Here is a 22,794-nt window from a genome sequence, read left to right as displayed (position 1 = left end):
ACGAGAACAATATTCCCATTTAAATTCATTGGCGAACAAGCCGCACTGTAGCTGGGAAGGCAAAGGATAGCATTTAAATGAATCTATTGGTGGCTTGGGAAATGAAATTCCGTGGGAATCCGCAAAAACTGACAAAAGTATTTAATGATTTCTAAATAAACTAAACAACAGGTAAAGATAGACTTTTTATCCCCATTATATCGCCCTGGTAATCTCGAGGAGTTATTACAAGCAAAAGATACACGGGGTTACCAACCTCTCAGTGTATTAAACAATGATGACTTCATTGAGAGAATAGAACATTATAAGGGAAATCTTGGTGAATTGAGGATCATAATTACACCGAATGCGACAGTTATCTCTGAGACAATACTTCTCCCAGTGATCAGCGGTTAAGGTCGTACACTACTGTTGCACCTCTTTTTTCTGCTCGGCCGCCTGCGATGTATAGAAGGTCCCGGGGTTATCGCCGGGTATCGAGGGTATATCGTACTGTTGTTGCAATTTTCAGTTTGTTCAATTCTTTTCATTCATAAACAAGTTTTTTTTCCTGTGTGAAAAATTCTTCGGGCCACTCCTGGCGATGAGAAGAGATAATTGAAGCAGTGACCAGCCCGTTACAAATGTTTAATAGATAACCATGCGAAAAGCCCACGGATTGGAGACCAAAAAGCCGAAATGCCACTTCAGGGGTCAATTTTACTGTAGCGATTCATCGCTTGACAATTTTATAATAAGCTCACCATAAAAAAAGAATGTCGTTTAGCATATGTGAGAGAATATTTGTTCAGATTTTTTTTTTCAGAAAAAGTTTTAAAATCAGTTTGAATATCCGGCATTTCCAGTTTAAATATGAATGTTTTCCATCTGAAAAATAAATTTGAAACGCAAGCCCAAGTCGTTTAATAGATTTTATCAAATTGAAGTGGGGGGTGAGCGTGGATGCTGGGTTTGAGGAGGCTGGGTTCCGCCTCGTCGTGATTTCTGTTTCAGGGTCCCAGAAACCCTGCAGATGAAAGGCTTATCTTCTGCGCCATCTACCGAGGTACTCTGACAAACAACAACTGCCATGCTGCAATATGCTGCTCCATGTCTTTTGATAAATGTGTCAACAGGTTAAGAACAAAGACTACACTTCAATTTATTTTTTTTTTAATTTCGGTGCAAGAAAATTAAAGTAATTTGAACGCAGACATTTTTCCACGTTTTGAAATGGTAGGCACATTGAACCACACACCCATTTCAAAATCAAGAAATAATGACTTAATTTATTTCTTATCATTGCACTATTTTTCATTTTCTTGGGTGTATATATCATGTACAAAGCACAAATCACGACCATATCTGAGATTTCCAACAGCTTTTTTGTTTGTTTGGTGAGACCAAAGTTTTGGCGGGTTCCCCGTTTCTCGTGGGTCTGGCTTTTCTTCCGAATTCCCAGTATAGCCAAGTGCAGCGACCGTGTTCTCTTCAAAGATAAGAAATAGTGGAACATTTTCAAAACTTTTTTTAGATATCTGATTTCAATCTGTAAATTATCAGCAATTTGTTTGGCGTTAAGCACGGTGGTTAACAGGTGCCCGTTTTGGAGGCGACATCCCACATATGTCACTCTCCGGACGGCTCCTGATGCGACCACTGTAAAACACATGTCTCTCCGTGAAGCCACTGTACAACACATGTCTCCCTGTGACAGCTTGGTCAGGACCCCGCCAATGTATTCCCATAAAAAAATGACAAAATTACAACACAAATCATAAAATTCGGAGATATCGAAAATCTCAAACGTTTTAAAAATTTTCATATAAAAAATACCTCCGTGATAGTGTCTGAAAAAAATTATGGCAATTAGATGATACTTAAACTCTGACACATCTTAAAAAATATTTAACATCATAAAAGGATCATTTTGTAACCTTGAGAAAAAAATAAAATTTTGAAAGCTTTCCTTAAATGATGAAATAAAATAAATTGTCACAAATGCAGGAATGTGTCATAATTTTAAAGAGATTTAGACATGACTGTGTTCTGAAATAAAGTATACCGGTATTTCTTTGACAGATTTCTCTACTTTTGCATTTTATTTTTTAATTCTCTATTTGATTCTATCCTTTTGAAAACTTTATCATTAGAATACTGAGTATTAGAATTTTTAAAAGTAAAAGTAATAATAATTCAGTAATTATAAAAGAGGAAATAACTTCATCTTTGTGTATTCACCATAAGATTTCAATAGTCAAATCGACTAGTTTGTTAAGCCATTAAAATAATCTAATATTCCTTAATTAGGTTTTCCATGATTATCTTATCCTTATGGTAAATGAGCCGATTCCAAATGAGAAGTTATACAAAGTCCCCAGACTGAAAATTTCATGAATCTGTGTCAGGATTAAATCCCGTATCAAGGGTGTCGACTGGGGATATAAACCATGTACATGTTAATCTCTGTAATACATAGATAAGGCCTGAATAATCTCGCGGGGGTCCGTGAACAAGCTATAGTTCTGTAACAGAAAGCCGCGCATCCGTAATAGGAGCTGTGTAGAAATTACACCGAAATACACCGCCTAAATGCCTCAAATTGCTGCTGAAATTCTCATATCCTCGCGTTTCTATTCAACAGCTTAATTCCCGCGCTGGTAGTATAAAAAAGCTCCGAAATCAGATTTTTAGTAATCTAACCGAAATATATGCGATCTTATTTCTTATTGTGTGAAGGATAAAAAAAACTCACCTAAATTACTTTAGCTGTTTAAAAACGTTAATGCACATTCAAAACGATTGTTACATTCAGTTTATCTTATATCTATATTCTCTATAGCGAAAATAAATATTTCCTCTTGCCAAGTAGCTAAGGCACTAGACAATCCTAAACTCTTATCAAATTTTAGTGCAGAAAAAAAGTGAACAATTACTAAAGTCGCTCTAAATTATGCTTAATAAGTTTTTGTATCCAGTGGCATTACACTATCCAATATATTGTATTACATTATTAATATGCAACTTGGTTATCTTTATATTATTTATTAAACAATACGTTAAACAATAACAACAAACATGTTAAAATTACTGGAATCGATTTATTGCATGCAATTAAATGTTGAATTCTCCAGAATTTTCTAAAAACCTTCGTTCTGTGAAACATTCGTGCCTACAGATGATAACTCATATGACCGAAGTGAAAGATTTTAAAAACAGGTTAAACTCAGAGGTAAGGTTTGTGAGGTCAAAACTCAAAAATAATAGTTTCACAAAAAGACAAGTCTCGCCACAAGGAATATATAGGTGCATTATAACAGACTTACTACCAACCATTCAGAAAATATGGCCAATGTTAAAGTTTTTCAAAACGTACAGTGTAGGCCAAATCCATGGTTAAAGTCCTGAGGACAAAATTATGGTACTACCCAAAGAAGATCTTGTCACAAGAAATATTAGGTGTGAAATATGAAAGCCCTTGCACCATTAATTTCAAGCAATTATATCCAATGTTATAAGCTTCTGTTTTCAAAAGACAAACTCTATGGTCAATTGAAAGGTCATGAGGTCAAAAACGTTGCTACACAGAGAAAGATACTGTAACAAGAACTACAAATGTAAAGTATAAAAGCCACTCATACCAATCGCTCATAAGTTACTGCCAAGGTTAAGAAAGGTCAAACTCTGAGGTGAAGGGAAAGAAATAAATGATAATAGTGTAAAAGAAAGGTTCTGTCACAAGGAATAGGGGTGTGAAATATGAAAGCCATAGCACCAACCGTTATACGGTTTTTGGCAAGGTTAAGATTACAAGGATGCAAGAGATTTCAAAATTACGTATTTATAATTATAATAATTAATATCACTAGCAAATATGGCTGAAAATTTATTTCATTCATGATCCACATAAAAGTATACACAATGAACATGGAATGAACAGCAAGGAAAAATAGACTTCATTTATTAGCTCCATTAGAGATCAAGGCACAACTGTACTCAAAATTTAAACATAGATATACATAATTTTCTACCAGAAAGCAATAAATTTTAGACAAAAAATGATAATGAACACCATTTGCAAGAACTTGAGGAAAATAAAGCATACAGGATTCTTCAAAGTTATAGAGCAGTTATATACCGGTATTATGTATACAGAATTCTTTAGGTATAAAGTTCGTACTATCTTTAAATGTCATTAGAAGACTAATTTACAAAAAGAAAAAAAGAAGACGAGAAAATGCTCTGAAACGGATTAGTAGTTCAAGAAATGGACTTAATGTTAGAAGACAAAAAAAGAGTACAAGTTATATAAAAATAATATATAAAGACTTCGTAAGATGAAATATTTGACGCACAGTCAAAGAATTTGAACTTCTGTAATGATAATAAAAAAATAAGTAAAAGATTATCTCAAACAAAAATAATTGAATCAATTAAAATTGTTGATCACCCGGGTCTAATTGAAATTTAGAAATAATACTTAGTATTAGTGAAAGTTTGAGTGAAACTTGGAAGAGTCCATAGAGATCTTGTTCTCCCATCAATGATCTGATAAATTTATTTCAGGATTTTTTTTTTAATTATCTGGTGAAAGTGAAGTGTACCTTATCTTTTTAAAAGCGTGAAATATAAATACTAGTTAACCATATTTATTAGCAATAAAGTTAATGCCAAACCTTTCTTTATGGAGGTCAAGTAGTGTGTCGGTATAAGTTGTCCATTCTCAAAAGCCCCGCCTCTCTACCAAAACCTACTTATAATAATAATAATATGGCATATCGTTAAAGAAAATAACACACCATAGGAAAAAAACTATTTGACCGTACATGAAATATGTTTGAGGTATATAAATTACCGAAAAGAAACGTTTGGATATGATTAATAGTATTTGGTATATTGCTTTCAAGATGGAATTTTTCATGTAAATTTAAATTTACCACGTTGTAGTAAATACAAAATTTACATGAATTGGCATGTTAAATTTTGTATTCACTGCCACCCGTCAAATTCAGAATTTACTACACTACAAAATTAAGTAAGCAAAAATACACTATTATTTTTTTTTATGCATTTAAATTTGAAACAAGTATAAGCTCAAAAGTGAATGCTTGTTTCAAATTTTGATCACTAAAATACAGTATTCTGTAATTTGTTATTTTTTTTTTAAATTTCCTTACATATATAATTTTATGTTAATGAATTTTGGTTGTACAGTGTATTTATATGCTGCTTATTACTTATATGTACTATTAAGATTTTAAATTAAGTTTTTAAAAAATATTGTCAATAAAATATGTTCAAAACAAAAAAAGAAGACATACTCTAGTACTTTGTCAATTGATTTTATTAAATAATTGAAAGCGAAATGAGATTTACTTAGGCATAATTTATCTCAAAATATATACTTATATATATACATTGTTCATTAGTTGACGAATTTCTTACCTTGTAATTTTTTGAAAGACATTTTCGTTCGTATTAAGGCAAAATATCAAACTTCAAGAGAGAAGGGGATTAAAAAAAATTCAATACAAGTTAACTAGTAAAATGACCTCAATAAAGGCAACCAGCACAATTTAATTTAGCACTCATTAGTGAAATATATATTGAACTTTGACAATTTGTTGTTGAAATCGTACACCGTGTTCCCATAGGTATTTTAACACAGAGCTGTGTACTGTAATTCCTGTATCTTAAAATGGGATCAAGGTTATCAGCTGATCACTACAAATTACAGCATGTACATTTCTGATAAGATTTTTATACATGTCAACAATGAAATATACACAGGGGTCATTAATTTATGTGTAGAAGAACCATGCTTACGATACATAATTGCTGCAGGCTAAGTTTTGACGATAACAATAAGCTGGTGATAAAGAAAATTGTAACAATGTCAATATGTTGTTGGAGGGCTGGATCGTCACATGGGAAAATGTTTCACACCGTGGTTCTGTTTAACGTGCGACTTTGAGAAGTCTACCCGAGTCAAGGGAAAACCCAAGCAAATCTGTGTGTAAATAATTACTAGTATAGTAATATTTTTTTAAACCCCATGCATACTTCAATCAACCATTTAGAGCGAAGAAATAGGGTTTCTAATTTTATTTCACTGCAAAAATTTAATAAGATTTTTTTGTAAAAATTTATAATTAATTTATGTAAATTCAAGGGTAATATATTCGTTTGGTGTTTAAAGCTGATGATAAATTATATAATTGACTTCACTTTCATTTCAGGTTTTTATGTTTGTTCCAATGCATAACTCTATAGCAATGAGTAAATAAAAACGTCATATAAATAACAAATTACTTTCATCTACTACATTTGATTGAATTTTAATGATATGCCTCTTAACAGTTGAATTCTTTCAAGCAACTCAAAAGGTATTTTTGACTTTTTCTCTAGCGTCTATAAACAATATCAAAGAGGCGGTATAAAAAATTTATTTCCCAAGTTTATCTGTTTGAAAAGGCGCTTAGTGCATTACATCTCAAAAACTAAACACAATTATCTTTTATGAAACTTCAAATTGTCGAATGATAACAAACAATAGCTACATATTTGACCCATGTTTGCGAGACATAATCCCATTGTTTAATAGATCATCCCCCGTCGTGTCAAAAGAATTACTTAGCAAGTTCTGTAGTAAAATAATCCGCTCCCACGGTTAAGGAAAATCTATCAGCAATTGATCCAGCATTACCTGGTATAGTAAAGGCCACGGAAGGGGCGGATCCCTGGAATTCAGACTCTGTCTATGTACATCTATATAGGACAGCGATCAGAGCCCGTTCCCACGCTAGACTTGTGAATAAACTTCTTCAATAAAGTGCTCCTTTGTATCCACCAATCAAAACATATTTTACATCTGACATCGGGTTGGTCTACCTTCACACAGTATCTGAACAAATCAAATAGGGGCTTTTACGCGAAGGTCTGGAATGTGTGTCAATTTTTTCTCACACTGTAACTCGCCGTCAAAATCACACATTGTGCTCAGCGTTGCCGACATGAACGGGACGGGTATCAAAAGCAACCCATTTCAGAAATATTTTTTGGATGTAGTTCGGAATGGCGATTGTGAAGAGTTACAGAAGATTCTTGAAACACGGGATGAGAAGATAAATATAAACTTATACGACAATGAGGGGCAGACGGCCTTACATCAATCTTGTCTTATTGGGAGTCTTAATAAAGTCAAAATCTTGGTCAAATTCGGTGCAGACATTAAACTGGCTAATAGAGATGGATGGAATGCGTTACATATCGCTTCCTTCGGAGGACACCAAGATATTGCCCTTTACTTAATTTCTACAAAAAGTCGAACTATGACAGTGTCATCGAACTCGGATACCTGAAACGATTTTCTTTCTGCGTGTGAATGTGTTTGTATGTACGTATGGAAATTCAGGACATGGTTGGATTATATCTGTGATTTTCATCTTCATCACATTATTCGAGGACAGAGAAGTGAAATTGATAATAATAGTGTGGCATTCTTCATTCGCTACCTCACCTCCCACATAAATGGGCGTGTCCCTTTCTGTGGTACTACCCCTGTATTTCATGTAAACGCTTTAGTCCTAGGCCAGTACAAAAGCGCAGATTAAAAAATGGCATCCCACCCCGAACTGCTGACGGTCGCATTCGTTACCTTGATCATGCTTGTGATACCTTGTTGTTGCTGACTGTTCAAGTCAACATTTTTTTTATTATTTACAAATTTTTGTTGTTATTATCTAAATCAATTGTTACAAAATATTATATTATTATAGTGTAAGTAACATCACACTTATTAAATATTTTCCAAAAAATTCTTCAGGATCCTGTTATGTGAATATTATGAGTGAGGGAGAATTATAAACCAGAGATCTGTGTATTTAACGGAGCAGGCCTTAATAGCTACGATATCAACCATTTCCTAGATTAAGTAGTTGTATTTCAAACCTTGTACTTAATTTAATTTTAATGAACGTAAAGTTGAGTTACAGAGCATCTAGGAGATAATTTCTACGGCAGCGGAAACTGAAGGAGTCTATGGTATCATCCTCATTAACTTATTGTCCTAGTGCCTTAATTCCTAGTTTTTAGATTTATCATCTTTTCCGTGTTTTTTTTTTTTCATTATTTCTTTTAATTCCATAACAAAATAGTATTTCAGTATGTATAAATTATTTTTTTTTTAAATTATCAACAAATCTATTAGAACTCGACTTACAAAATCATAACCAGAACAAGGTTAAAGAACTCATGAAAAGGAGTTCTGGGTTTATAAGATTTTAATAGAAATCACGGTAATACATTTGCACAGTTCTCTGGTTTTGCTGTGAACGTGTCTTAAGCTGGCACACTGTATGAGAAGAAAATATAGACCTTATTTTTCAGATTTCCTTTAAAACGAATACGCATACGAAATGAACTAATCTGAATGCTGTGGCGGAAAACCATTGAAGAATTTTTTTCTTCAACAACAATGTTATAATCTTCAATGGAAAAGGAGACCTAACTGAAAAACGGAGCCCCGAAACTCGAGAAGCCGATGTATTTTTCAAGCGTCAAAAGTTATACAGGAGTCTGGGGGTAAATCTCCTGTGTCGGCAAAGCGCGCATTCAAGCGCTGTGTATAATTCAACTTTGGAGAGGAAGGTTTTTTTTATGAGAACTTATTGTAGAGATCTGGTATTTGATTTTCACATACGATTGAGAGACTAGAATATATCACAAGGTCATGCGGTGTGGAACCTAAGAACCTTTAAAAACAAGATTTAAAAAACGCCCTTCTAGTCTCTTATTTATTTCATTTTTCATACAAAATTTGTATTAATGATTTATAGAGGTAGATTCAAAGAATTGTAAAGTGTGTTTAAATTTTTCATTTCTGACTGACAAGAATAGGTTGTGTTGGTCTATTCATCCCGGGCGAGCTCCAATCACTTGTATTTACTTTCTCTTTGTACGTCAATATTTGGTAATACTATATATTTTCTTCAAGCTTTCCTTGCCAATATCGGAGATCTACTTTTCAACATTTTAAAACGTGCAAAACAAACACAAGATATTTTACAAGGCTAACGCATTGCTTTATTGCAACAGACTGATAAAAAATATCCGTCGGTGCAGATAATTGGTGTCACATTTACAAAAACTGTGTTTATGTAGGAATGTCTTGTGAAGTTTTGTTTCTACTTCTATTTTCCAAGCTTGCCACTTGCAAGAACACATATAGTAAAGTGAAAGGGGAAAAAAACTACAAAATAATGAAACATGTTTCGTTATGAACAATTTAGTTTTCCACACGTGTAAATGAATCTTAAGAGGAAATAATATCTATAGAATTTATAATTATTTTACACTTATTTCTATTCACTCAGTGTTATAAGTTAAATTTCTTTTATTTGATAGATATCCTATAAACAATTAAAATATAAAATTATTAAGCGTTAAAGCTGAAAAATTATCTCTTGTTATTATATATGCCCAGTGGCGGGATTTATAAGAGTAGGGCATATACACAAAGATGTACATCATCCTCTTTTTCAGTTAAAGTCTTGTTATGGAGGGGAAATGTTATTGAGGTATATTTGAATATTTGCACTACCATATGATGATGTTTTCAGGTGGTATTCAGAATACACTAATTTTCCTCTAAATTAAAGCAAAGATTTACACATTTACATGTATATTTGAATATATAGAATTATATTTGTAATACAATGACGGTACAAAAAATATATAAATTGATAGAGTTCACTAAGATAAACCAGAGAGACACACATGACAACCTCTATCTACCAACATACTGAAAATTGTTTATTTAAACAATCCTTGACACAAAGCCTTGATGTAACACTCAGCAAGAACCATTACACAGCAAAACAGAAATTCTCCCCTTTGTTAATAGAGGGAGCGTGAAGACAGTGCCCAGACAACACACGGAACGAACAGCTGATAAGTTTGTCAGAAAACGAAGTCAATCTCTGTTTGGGATTTTAACATACCGATAGAAACACGACACCCTGTAGGAAACACCCAGACTTTACTTCTCTTTAAACCCGGACATCGCATCCAAACATCTAGGTCCCACCCAAACGTTTTCACAATGTACTTCAGCCTCTGTGTCAAGAGGATGGTTGAACTTTGCAAACAGATAAAAATGATGAGGAACTATGCAACAGATAATATTTCAAAAGTATTGCGTGAGATTATTTTTTCGTTTACTACGAAATTTATGATAATTTTTGAATTGCTATTGATAAACTATAAGCGTACACTTTTGTTATATACAGTGCACAAAAATCGGTAGGTTTTTTTAATATATATATACATGTATCTAACATTATTTATTTTTTCTCACGGGGAAATTAGTCCGACGTGTGAACGAGGTCGAGTCTCTCTCGTAGGTTACGCAAGATGTCAGCGATGTGACACTAAAAATGACATTTTCAGAAGCCAGAATAAATCTGACACAAAAAGGGTCGCCCACCATTAAGAGTAATTGAGCAATACAGATCAGATAAGCGAACATCTTGTATATCTGTAGGTAAAATATCGCTGTTTCTCAGTTAGATTAGGAGGTAATTTTTTTGCTAGATCATTAAGTTTCGAGATAATTTTTTTAATGCATATCATAAAAATAATTGCAAATATTAATCCTTTAAAATGTTCTTTTTAAGGTATAAACTATATAAAGTAATATCTAGTTTTCTAATCATAACCTTTCACGTTGAGATACAATAGCTATAAGTGTCAGTTTAATTTTTTTTTTTTTTAAAGAAACGTTTTGTCTACCTTTGGTTCCTATGTGAAACACCACAAATCAGGGCTAAAGAATTTTACTGAGTACTTCATTCTACTAAAAACTTCTGGAAAAAACAATGCTTTTTATACCCATTTAATGGACGGTTCTGAGGTTCAATTGTATATAATTTTTGCCCTGTCCGTCAGTCTGTCTGTCATAATAGCTGTTTGTCAGCCTGCAAAATCTTTAGCCTCGCCTATAACCTAAGTTTGGATAAAGCTTTCGCTTTCATTTTCACAAGTTAATTCCTTGCGAGGAGATCTATCATTGGGCACTAACATATTTCACCTCTTGAACTAGATCTCACATTATGAGCCACTTTTGCAAAATTTTACTAAATTTTTTTATTGACTTCACGTGCATGTACAAGTATTTTATACCTTTTAATTTAATTTAATTTAATTTAAGAAGTATTTTATTCATAATATACAAAAAAAGTATAATTAACATGGATTGAACAGCAGGCCAACGGCCTATATTAATTAGTTCTCTCCATTTGAAATCAAGTTCAAGTTCAAGTTCAATTTATTCACTCAAACCATATCAATGGTACATGAGGTTCAACAATATATGTACAATATATACAAAAGATAATATACAAGATACACGTGAAATGGCGGAAATACATTCATGAAGTAACAAAAATAATCATGGAGGACAGACTTTTTCATAGACTCTATTTATGTAACTGCATAGTCTAATTAATAGTTTAGAGTCAGCAGATGACAACAGTTCTGATAATTTGAAAAAATTTGGTCTATTACAATATTTATTTGGAAGATATTTTTTTCTACAATCAGAAAAACATTTACATTCTAAAATGTAGTGAAACTCATCAGCTATTTGTCCATTATTGCAAAGATTACATTGTCTATCATTTTTGGGAATTCCAAACCATCTCCCAGTCTCAACTGGAAGACGATGATTTGCTGTTCTTAGTTTAATTAAAATAGTTCTAAATTTTTTTGGTAGTAAAGCTAAATATTTTTCAAACCCAAATTCTGTTTTGAAGGTTCTTTAAAAAAGGCCTTTAGACGAATCGCGCATATTACTTCGCCACTTCTGTATGTACTGATCTTTAAGACGTTGTTCAACTATAACCTTTAGCCATTTCATATTTAAAAAGGTCTGTTCATTCCATACATTTGAAAAGCCACAACTATCAAGTATATTCTTTATGCATAAAATCCAAGGGTTCTTATGACTTCCTGAACAAAACTGTTCAAATAAATGTCTATATGTAACATAAACAATCTTATTTTCAGGGCTTACCAATAATTTTGCCCAATAAGATATCATTCTTGAAAACACTGTTATATACAAAGGGAAGCGACCTGTTTCGCCATAAACCATATAACTAGGAGTACTACTTTTTAGATTAAAAATATATTTCAAAAATTTAAGATGAATACGTTCAATTATTTCAATGTTCTCAAAACCCCATATCTCACATCCATACAAAAGTACTGGAGTGACAACTTTATCGAACAGAGCTGGCAATCTACTGGTAAATTAAATTCTCTAATTTTTCGTATAATTCCATACATGGCTTTTTGAGCTTGCTCACATAAATGTTTTTTAGTTTTACAGAATGAACCTGATCGGGAAAATAGTATACCTAGGTATTTAAATTCGTTCACAATTTCAATAACAGAATTATTGTAGTAAAATACATTTTTAACAGATGGACCTTTCGAAAAAATCATAATTTTTTTCTTGTCTACATTGACATTCAGTTTCCATTGTACACAATACGAATGAAACTCGTTTAGAGCATGTTGTAAACCCTCTGCAGACTCAGACATTATACTGTATCGTCAGCATAGAACAAAATAAATAATTTAAAATTAATCAAAATTTCATTTTCTACAGAGTTTGAACTGCTTACATTATTAAAAGATAACCCATGCACATTTTTACTGGCGAGAAACTCTTCTAGATCATTAATATACATAGAAAACAGGAGAGGTGATAAATTTTCTCCATGGCGGACACCAATGTTATACAATTGTAAAATTCAGATGAAAGACCATTCATAGTCACAAGGGACTTGACTCCATTATACATGTTTTTTATAAAAGTAAAACATTTACCGCTAATGCCATTATTCAACAGTTTGTACCAAAGCCCATTTCTCCACACTCTGTCGAATGCCTGTTTGAAATCAATAAAAGCACAAAAAAGTTTGTTTTTGAGAGATATCACCATGTTTATAAGAAAATGTAAACTAAGTATATTATCCAAGGTAGAATAACTTTTCCGAAAGCCCGTTTGGCTTTCGCTTATAAGATTTGAGCTCTCTACATAACATTCCATGCGTTTACATAAAATGGAGGTAAAAAGCTTACCAAGACAGCTTAAAAGTGTTAGTTATTGGACGATAATTTTCTGGATTTGTTGGGTCACCTTTATTTTTAAAAATCGGTTTGACAATGCCCGTGAGCCATTCGTCTGGAATTATTCCACAATCGAAAATCAAGTTAAACAATTTTTTTATATACAGGCAAAAAAGTAGCTATTGTTGATGAAATATGTTCGTTTAACAACTGGTTAAATCAAGGTACAAATTACTGCACATATTTGAGTTTTACAAAGACAAATATTATAAACTAATATTGAAAGAGTTAAACATTACATAATTGAAGGAAAATTGAGGGAAAACATTTTATACCTTTTGACATGCAAACACCTTTGGATTTGATGTATTTTTGAAAGAAAAAAAATTGAACCTTCGTATATTCTTTGAACAGTTATTGCTAAGTCTTTCATATTTCACGTGCATATTCCTTGTCACAAGACCCATTAAAGTTGACTGGGAGGTTGACCCACCTTTGAACGAAAAATTATACATGTACATTGACCATAACTTTGAACGGCTTGTACTATAGTTTTTTTTTTCAAATATGTATCCTTTGTGACAAGACTTTTCTTTGAGTACCAACATCATAATTAATAAATTAAAGGAGACTTACCTGTAAGGCGAACTTTGATTAAAAATGCAATTCAAACTCCATTGTCAAGATGCATTTGTGAATCACTAATTCACCCGCAGCTAATTATTGCAAAGGTAAAGTTTCACAAGTAAGATAATGATCAGATGGTTAAATTAATGGTGCCCAGTGGAAGATCTTGGTACAAGAAATACACAAGTGAAATATGAAATCCCGAGCACGAACCGTTCAAATGTAATGATATTATTTTTTTTTCAAAAGTAAGTAAACCTCAAAGATCAAGGAGAAAAGATTAAAAATCCTACATGTAGTACCCAAGCTAAGGTCTTTCCAAAAGAAGATCACATGTTAAATATAAAATCCCAAGTACACACTTTTCAAAAGTTATTGAAAATGTTATTTTTTTTTTCAAAATGAAGTCAACCTCTAAGGTCAGGGGATAGGGTCAAAACTGTTGGTATAGAAAAGTAAGGTCTTCCCACACGAAACATACTAGCTGCAATAATGTAGCCCTCTCCGATTTTTTTTTTTTTTGGGGGGGAGAGGGCTACAACTCCTTAGGATCTCTATAATGGCGCAGATGCGGCAGTGGATCACTCCCGCACGGATTTCGGCTCAAATTATCAGTAAACGGCTATTTTATTATTAGCTCTTACCTGGAATCCAAATATGTAATTATGCAAAACATAAATCGATCCAAAAATATTCACAACGACCCATATATCGGTTATTTTTCGTGTGTGTCACCAGCTTAACTTGAATTTATCCGCTATGTTTACTGACCTTGATGGATTGTATTTTGGGACAGCCAATGAGAATTTAGGTTCTATAGGAGCGGATCTACTAGGAATTCCCTTATTTTAAGCATACGTATCGCTGTTTGCGCAAAAATAACACTTGAAATGGTTTTATTTATCGATGTTTTTGTAATATATTAAAGCACAATCGTTTATAAACATCGACATTTGCTTTATTTGGTTGTTCCAAATTTCAAGCTAGAGTCTCACTACGTCGCGCGTGAACTGTCATGGCTGCTGAATATTGCAGCTGGGAAAGACACAGATTTATTTTACATGGTTTTCGAGTTTAACAGGCTATGTTGTTGACAGTGAATAAAAATTCCGTCTTATAAGAAGTAAGTTTAATGTAAAAATAATTTATTTTGCCTCCAATCACCCGTATCAAAAAAATATATTTGCACCATTACGGAGATGCGATGGAATTGTGGCCCTCTCCAGAAAATATCAGATAAAAAAAATCGGAGAGGGCTACATTATTGCAGCTAGAAACATACGTATGAAATATAAAATTCCTAGCGCACACCTTTCAAAAGATATGACCAAGGTTTAAATTTTACTTAAGTGCGTCGAATTCCAAGGTCAAAGTCAAAAGATTAAGAATGTATAATATTTGAAAAGGCCTTCTCATAAGGTATACAAATATGAAGTATGAAATTCCCAGCATCAACTATTCAAAAGTTATCTTCTAGTGTAGAGTTTGCCAAAATTTGCAAAAAGTGGCTCATATTGCAAGGTCAAGATGTCGAATGTAGGATTTCCAACAAGGAATGAACTTGTGCCTGGGCTTTATATTTCATAGGTATATTCATTCAAACAGCTGGAAAGTTCTTTCCTTGGATAACAAATATTTTATATTTTACCTTAGAAATTGACTTGTATTCGGAATTTTAGCCTTGGTCAAAAGCAGGCATACGGGAGCATTAGCGTTTCAGAAACGCATCTTGTTCAAAATAAAGAAGTTGTCAAAAGTTCCTTTTAACGGTACATATCAGACCTCCAGTACTCGACATGAAATGTAGCCGTAAAGAAGATTTGATGGTAGACCAGTAGGCTATATATTTTATTTATTTTTGCTAAATAAGTATATTTGAAGGGAGTTAAAATGAAAACTCTTTTCATAGTCAGGTCCGTAGCAACATTTTTCATGTTACACCTCGGCATATGCCCATAACCATTAAGTTTTAAAGAAGCCAAAAGCTGAAATGTTACAAAACGATTCAAAGAAAGATAATTCTATCTTACTCAATAATAACTATGTATATTTTTTTCTTGCAATATATCTTTTTCATAACTTTGTTTTAACCCAAGGTCATTTTATATGTTGATATTTGATTTAAAATATTTAAACTGCATTGCAAAGTCCCTTCCAATGCATGGATTAAACTAGTTTGAGATACGTTTTTTGGTAAGCGGTGATGGTATAAAAATCTTCGAAGAATGAAATGTGGCGTTGTATGCATTGATTGGTTAGGATTGATTACTTTGATGGGAAACTCTTGAACAGCTTCATCTTTTATTACTTCTACAGAGAGGACAATACTTCCATCATGGGAATGTGCCTTTTTATACAAACCTACCATTGATTCTGTAAACGTTGATTTTTCTGCTAAAGGTCAAAGGATGATATCTGGAACTAAGTAAAGAAAGATATCGTAATATGCTTTTAAAACCAATGTCGGTTGCAAAGTTACATATTGAGTATTTTAACAAAAAGATAAAAAACAAAACTAAGAGCTTTTCTCTATTTTTGTTTCAAAAATTCGATATCTTAAGGTTTGATTGATTGTATTCGCTGCTCTCTGTTAGAATTTGCTGAGCACAGCTACTATATTACGTATTTGGTAACATTTTCCTTCATTGGACGATCCGTTATTATTTAAACAATAAAATGCTTTCTTTGTTTTTTATTACTGGAATTAACGGAAGCAGCTGTTGCAGAAAAAATACATAACCCGCGTAAGCGGGTTATGTAAATTTTTCCTGCAACAGCTTCGACCGTTAATTCCAGTAATAACTAACAAAGACATTTTATTGTTTATATTTATATCTGTTTACATAATCATTTAAAGTAGGATTAAAAAGATTAATTATTGTATTAATGATGCGAACGTCTTTAACATTTCATTGATGGAACCGCCAGTGATCAAGAAAACTGTACAGGCGACATGCCTACTGTTGTTCATGCAGTGATTAACGCAATGGGTTTTCTTAAAAAATAAAGGAGAAAATATTCAGTGGATGTAAATATAAGCAGATACGTCTTCAAAGGTACATCTATACTCGCTGGCAAGTTACAGCAACGAAGATATTTATCCTTTTTGTTTTTTTGTTTTTTTGGAGGGGGTGTTATCAATTCAGTTCACAAATGCATATTTTTAAAATAAAAATCAAACGTCCAGATTTTTCATTTGTATTGACGTATATAGTTTTTGTTGTTGGTTGGCTATTTTACTATTAATGGTAACCTAACAAACAAAGTTTATAATAAACGAAATAACTTCAACTTTTTTATTGTCAATTTCCCTTAATTGTTTAGCAATATAACCCAAAATTACTTATCGCCAGAATATAGGGTTTGTGTCTCGTAGCCAGAGCATGCTTAATTTACGGAAAATATATTTCTATAAGATGAGGGTTGAATATTGTTGTTTTACACCGAGTCGGCAATATTTCAGCCACATTTCCACAAGAGTTGATGAAACAAGAATATCAATCGTTTAAAAAGTCGTCGATTCACAAGTGCTGTAGTGGATGACCTTACAATCTAAAGTCAAACAAATGTTGACTATAACGTTTTCCATACGATTATAGATGTTTAAGTCATGATGAAACACTGACTATTTTTGAATTCGATATAACGATTTTTCAGATTTGTTAAAAAGAATTAAATTTGTACAAACAATTTGGGGGGATTCGTTATAACGAATTTAATCTCTTATTACAGATATCTAAAATTCGTTATTACGAATTCCAGAAATTATAAAATTTTAAATTCGTTCAAATGGATTCTAAAAGTTGTTATAACAAATCAAATTCGTAATGACATTTTTTGAATTCGTTATAACAAATTAAATCTGTTAAAACAAATCTGTTGAATTTGTTATAACAAATTCACAAATCTTTTCTATAGGCCCCTATTGTCGAATTTGATTAAACGGCTTTAATTCGTTATAACAAATAATTGAATTTGTTTAAACGAATTTAATTCGTTATTACAAATTTTAAAAATTCGTTTAAACGAATTTAATCTGTTATAACAAATTTTTGAATTTGTTATAACGAATTCAACAAATTTGTTATAGCAATTTAAATTCGTTATGACGAAAAAAAATTTCTATAACGAATGAAATTCGTTCTAACAAATTCGACAATTCGTTATATCAGAAATATTTTTTGAAAGGTCCTAAATGGGCTTCCCCCCGTAGTATCTAACTGCCAATCTGTCGTGAGAGAAAATAAAAGATATTTTTAGCACAGGGTTTTCCACAATCTATATATATACCAAGGGTAAATATGATTTCCTTCAAATCGTTCAATGTAGAAAATGGAATTTACAAATTATTCGATTTTTGAGAAACTTCAGTTGCATATTATGGAAAACTGGAATTCTGTTGATAAACTTGTGACGCGTGTTATGTTTCCATATGTCGTCAGGAAATGAGTATGTATGAAAAACTTACATAAATATAGTTGTTTTTTAAACCACTAGTATACGTACTAAATTTAATTGACTCTGTGTGGAGGTAAATGCAAAATTTACATGTACTATCTGTTGTAAATTTAACATTTATCTCCAGTTAATTCTTTACCCAGTAAATTCAAAATTAACATAATAGTACTAATGATAGCTCTTTCAGACTTCTGATGAAAAGTATTCCTTTTGAATCATCCAGTTTTTGTTTGTCTGTACTTTTATAGAATGTTTCTCTCCTAATCTCTCTTTTCTACAGTAAATTTATGTAGTAAAAGTGAAATAGTATATAAAAGTCACATTGTACAGACAAGTTTTTAAGCATATTTTATTCTTACCTCAAAGAAATATCAATAGGTGCTACTTAGCTCGTGTTCTGAAGCCCCTTCAAAAACTTGTACGCAATTCTCTGGAGGTAATACTGAAAGTAAATTGTTTCTCTGAATTAAGTTGAATCATACATATATGCATATTTAAAATGCTGTTTTTTAAAAATCTTAGTCGACTTTGTTTCTTTATCGAAGAACTGCTATGGCGATACATGTATTTCATTCTAAACCTCCATCCCACCCCTAACAAATCTCACATTGCTTTCATCGCAAGTTGCAGAGTTATAAGCTGTAAAAAAAACCGTGTATTAACCGTGAGAAAAATTTCCAATATACTGTTATTATGTAAGGTCATTCATTTCTATTTCATGTGTTTAAAACTTTTAAATAAATGTACACTGTATATTGTGCATAAAACACCTAAATTTAATTCCGCAGACAATACTTTCGGTTAATCATTCAGACAACTTCAGAATACTCTTGAAAATTAATTGATGCAAATGGAAAAGATAGAGTACTGTAACGTTTGACATGCCACATCCATGGTCTCAAGCCACGGTCTGGAGTCCATCCAAAGTTCTCTCTGGGAGAAAAATGGTACATTTTGTTCGTGGTTTGGACATGTCGTAACATTTTTACATTCCATATGACTGTCTGCACGTCTTTCCAAATAAAAATGTTAATTAACAAGTGAAAGTCCAAATTGTTTTCTAAATTCATATCTGAATTGTTTCGTTTGATGGGTTTCCTCATATATTGTATGTCACTCGCCCTAAGATTCAGCAACGAAGGTACAAAATAGTAATCTGCTTTAACAAGTATTCCTCCTGTTGTGTTGGCTTTGTAACTTCCAGCAGCACTGAATTGACTTGCGGGATGCAAATCTCTGGACCACTGAATTCGAGGACCATCGAAACGTGTGTCCCTGTCTGTACCATCTGGATATTTGTCTCTTATTTATCTTCCACACATGCATTTGGACTATCGAGAACTGACTGGGCGTGATTTTTCTGGTTTCTCTATACTACTTCTAGATCACCGAGAACTGACTATAAATGTTCATCTGTCTCTGTATACAACATCCGTGGACCACCGCGGAAACTGACAGGATGAGTCCGTGGACCATCGACAACTGATGCGATGTATTTTTCAGGTCTCTACATGCCCCCGTATCACCAAAATTTGACTTGATGTGTTTCTCTATCTTGGGCCACCGAGAACTGACCGGGTGTGTTTTGAGTCTCTATAAACCACATCAAAGCCACCGAGAACTGACCGGGTGTGTTTTTAGACTCTATAAACCACATCAAAGCCACGGAGAACTGACCGGGTTTATTTTTTGGTCTCTATAAACCACATCAGGGCCACCGAGAACTGACCGGGTGTGTATTTGATCTCTATATATACCACATCAGGACCACTTAGAACTGACGGGGTGTGCTTTGGTCTCCTTATATACCACTTCAGGACCACCGAGAACTGACCGGGTGTGTTTTTTGGTCTCTATATACCACATCAGGACCACTGAGAACTGACCGGGTGTGTTTTTGGTCTCTATATCAGGACCACCGAGAACTGGCGGGGCGTACTGGATTACACCGTTCGGGTGTATAGTTACACCCTTTCTGTATACAATTTGTTCTCTATTGATTACAGCGGTCAGGTTGCACATCAAGATGCTGTATGAATATGTAATTGCGAATAAATTATCAGACATTGAGAAGGGAAATAATGGTTTCTCGACATTCCTGTGTATACAAGTGTTTCTTTGGCTTTTTAAGACTAATTTTGCAATCTTTTTACACTTTGTTACTTGAGATGGCAAGTTTGAAGTTCTTCCTATCTTTTCCATCCAGGGGTGACCTTTGACATTGTGTACGCACCCTTGCCATTAATTGAAGTAATCTGATAAGAGACAAGTATCTAGATTTGAAATTTTTATGTCCAATTTATGTGCAGACATAATTTATGTGTCTAGATTCGGGCAAGGTTGAGCGAGATATTTTTATAAAAGAAGAAAGTTTTCTCTAATGCGACGTTCTGCGCAGTTTGCATAATTATTGTATGTCAAAGATTATTTAGTGAGTGTTAAGCAGAAATGGGACACTTCGGAAATTCTTTGGTTATTCAAAAATACTGTTTGAAAAGTATGAATGAAGTTTGTCATTGAAATTTCAACCATAAAAAAGAGAATCTTATGTGTCGATCAGAGCAACTTACTACTATCTACGGATAATTTACACTGTAGATCCAAAAATGATTTCACAAAATGTGTAAATACTTTAATGAATTAAAACATTCAATTATCGCATAATTTTGTAATGACGGCGACTAAAATCGGCGTTGTACATGCTCATATAGCGGATGGACAGGAGGTTTTAGCGAACAAAACACTTGACGTTTTAGTGGTGGAACGTCTGCTCTAATCTCGGAGAAAGTAGTTGATCCTTATACGTCGCTGGTTCGAATCCCACTGTGGACTTTGAGACCGGTCCTTCGGACAAGACCGTTTAAACCGAGGTTTCGTGTGTCGCAGTGGGTGTTTATGGAACGCCAAATTAACATATATTCAAATATTTGTACCTATCTTCAAATAATTGTACCTATCTTCAATTCAATTGTACCTATCTTAAATTCAATTGTACATATCTTTAAATCAATTGTACCTATCTTCAAATGAATTAGAGATAGTCCTAACCAATTATACAGAAGCATACCTATCTTTAATTCATTTAAAGATAGGTACAATTGATTTGAAGATAGGTACAAATGCTATGAATTGAAGATAGGTATAAATACATTTAAACACACAAGAGAGACAATTGAATTGAACCTATCTTTAATTACTAAGATATTGACAATAACAACTACTCCCTTTATCATACGTCATTTCCGATACGTCACAGCTGGCGCGAAACATTTATCGGATTCTTCATCTGGCTGCAATACGAGATATACCTACATGATATACATGTGTATTTTTATAAGTATATGATGCTTTTTGCACATTTTGAATTAACCTGTATTTCTCCTTTCATCCTTGTTGTCGTCGCTGTGTAGGTTCTGTGCGTTTCCCTCCATACTCAATATTGTCTCCAAGGGAGCGTTCATTAGTTACCAACAACATAAAACGAATTGAACATAGGTATAATTGAATTGTACCTATCTTCAATTCCTTTATGGATATGTCTTAATTGAACCTATCTTCAAATCAATTGTACAGGTCTATCTTTAAATCAATTATACCTATCTTCAAATGAATTAGAGATAGGTATAATTCAGTTGAACCTATCTTTAATTGAATACAGGTCTATCTTTAAATCAATTATACCTATCTTCAAATGAATTAGAGATAGGTATAATTCAGTTGAACCTATCTTTAATTGAATTGAAGATAGGTGTAATTCCATTAAAGATAGGTATAATTCATTTGTACCTAGGTATAATTATTTAGAGATAGGTATAATTATTTATACCTATCTTCAATTCAATTGTACCTATCTTTAATTCAATTGTACCTATCTTTAATTCAATTGTACCTATCTTCAATTCATTTGAAGATAGGTACAATTATTTGAAGATAGGTACAAATATTTGAATATATGTTAATTTGGCGTTCCATAGGTGTTGACACAAAAACGATCCCTCATTGCTCATTGGCTCTGATTGCCGAGTATAGGTCAAAAATTGCAGATACAAAAGATTGTACTTCGAAGGTGGCGAAATCATTGTGTTAACTTAAAAAAAAATGTTTTATAACTTTTATTATATGATTCAATGATTAAATAATACAAGTCATCACTTGTTTGAATTTGATGAAGTCCTAACCAATTATAAAAAACAGAAGCAGAGTTACAATGTAAATATATTCAATTCAATTAGTTGACTGAGCAATTAAGGGTCATTGCGTGGGGCAAAGAGAATGTTTACTTGGTACTTGTATATCATGGATATAGTCATATACATGAAATACAATATACATACACACAAGAGAGAAAGGGTTGCTTGATTGATAGGAAAGACATACAAACAGGGTCTACCTATAGTTCTGAAAGAGAACCATGGTTCCAGTCTAATTAACCGTCATTACGCATGCATTCACATCCGCTACCGCTTCTCAAAATTTAGAAGAACTGTAGCTTTCTGCTAAATGTTGTTAAAATTCGGACAGATGAAGCAGAGAGTTACAGATCCAAGCGTTGTAAAAACCTTCGATTTACTCCGACGATTTTTTGTCACTACT

The 22,794-nt window shown here is 32.8% G+C and overlaps 1 protein-coding gene and 1 long non-coding RNA gene across 2 annotated transcripts in view; one reads left to right on the top strand and one right to left on the bottom strand.

The window, feature by feature from the left end:
• Positions 1-966: 966 nt before the first annotated feature.
• Positions 967-18,633, bottom strand: LOC134229948 (uncharacterized). The gene is made up of 3 exons (XR_009984259.1): positions 18,561-18,633; positions 16,105-16,164; positions 967-1,468 (listed from the first exon to the last, which is right to left on the bottom strand). It is a non-coding gene; the product is annotated as an uncharacterized LOC134229948 (long non-coding RNA).
• LOC134229947 (TNF receptor-associated factor 2-like) overlaps positions 18,033-22,794 on the top strand; it is a 17,959-nt gene continuing 13,197 nt past the window's right edge. The window contains exon 1 of the mRNA XM_062711725.1: positions 18,033-18,192. The gene's annotated coding sequence lies outside the window, so the exon portion shown is untranslated. The remainder of the gene's footprint in view (positions 18,193-22,794) is intronic.

The sequence above is a fragment of the Saccostrea cucullata genome, unplaced genomic scaffold, assembly GCF_032062105.1.
Source record: "Saccostrea cucullata isolate Sc308-1 unplaced genomic scaffold, CSIRO_AGI_Scuc_v1 ctg423, whole genome shotgun sequence".
In the NCBI taxonomy this organism is placed as follows: Eukaryota; Metazoa; Mollusca; class Bivalvia; order Ostreida; family Ostreidae; genus Saccostrea; species Saccostrea cuccullata.
Note: the sequence above shows the minus strand (reverse complement) of the source record. Positions and strands in the feature narration are given on the sequence as shown.